Source organism: Gymnoscopelus microlampas (genome assembly GCF_963454915.1).
Source record: "Gymnoscopelus microlampas genome assembly, chromosome: 9".
NCBI classification, from domain to species: Eukaryota; Metazoa; Chordata; class Actinopteri; order Myctophiformes; family Myctophidae; genus Gymnoscopelus; species Gymnoscopelus microlampas.
The window spans coordinates 11,608,746-11,610,255 of NC_139946.1; positions in this window are offsets into that span (position 1 = coordinate 11,608,746).

Below are 1,510 nucleotides of genomic sequence, written 5' to 3' on the forward strand. Positions count from 1 at the left end.
CAAACGCATCTGGAACAGAGAGAGAGAGAGAGAGAGAGAGAGAGAGAGAGAGAGACCCCTCAAACAGGTCGACAACTGAACCAATACTGTAGGGGGCTGTTTCAGGGGGAGAAAGAGAAAGACAGATACAGCAACAGCAGTCGGGCAGATGTGGAGCCTGGAAGGCTGCCAACCAGAGCCCCGCGCCCGCCATCCTACAGTAAGGTCCTTCATCTCAGAGAGAGAGAGAGAGAGAGAAAGAGAGAGAGAGAGTAGAGTGTAATGTTGAAAACAATACAAAAGGAGGTGGGGGATGAAGAAGAGGAGGGTTTTTCCATGACTACTACAGTCCTTCATCATCCCAGAACATCCTCCAAAGCGGTTTGCTTCACGACGACGTGGTGACTGCTAATCCAACAGCTCAATCGGCTTTGCCAGCTGACGTTTTAGAAAAAGAAGCCAAATTGAATCTGAAATCGTTTTATTGTACAAACACCTCGGCGAACGTAACACCTTGAATAGCCTATTATTCTTTGACATTTTGGTGGAAAGTAGAACTAGTCCTTTGAGCCCTCCATAACAATCTATATTTAACACACACAGATGGTTGGAATAAAAACTCAAAGTTTGTCCCACTTCCCCTCCTCCTTTTTGTGAGAAAAAGAAGTAGAGATTTTCTTTTGCCAATTTCCAAGAGCCATGTGAGATGAGACATGGACTTTTGACAGGTGTTTGTTTGAATATCAAACAGAGAGAGCTATGGAGGCCTGCAGATGGCCGGCAGATTGCATTCCAGACAGGGGCTTCGTTCGCTTCGGTCTGGGGGCCAGACCAGCGGGGGGGAGCAGAGAGCACGGACGTGCTCCGATGGTTCTCCTGGGGGAACGGATGTACATACCTCTCATCATCATCATCATCATCACAGTCATCATCATCATCGTGGTCGTCACCATCATAATAGAGGCCTGTAGACGGTCTGATGTCCAGTTGTGAACCAGATAGCACTTTGTTTTTCCATGAGCTGTGTCCAAGAGATGAGATCGGCTTAGTTAGTGTGTAGTCAAGCAGAAGCTGCTACAGGTGGAGATGTGTGGATATGAACAAGAAGTGGTACTTGAATTGTGAGCGCTGGAGTCAGGTTGTTGTAATGATTAACTACTAATAATAACCATGGCCTGGTCCTGACGGGGGCGGCAGTGGTTCAGGGGTAGAGTGGCCGGGTAGAGTGAAATGGAAACCGCAAGGTTCTTAGTTCGATTCTGGGCTGGGGGGCTCCCCCAGAGTTAGTATCGAAGTGTCCTTGAGCAAGACGCTGAACCCCTAATTGCTCCCGATGAGCAGGTTGGTGCCTTGCAACGGTTTTCTCCGCCATCGGTGTATGAATGTGTGTGTGAATGAAATGCACAATCTATGTAAAGCGCTTTGGATAAAAGCGCTATATAAATGCACCATTTACCTGTCGCTTTAGTGCCAAACCTTGGCAATGTCTTGTAGTCAAGATCGGCTCAGTCAACCCGGTCGGCTGTCGCAG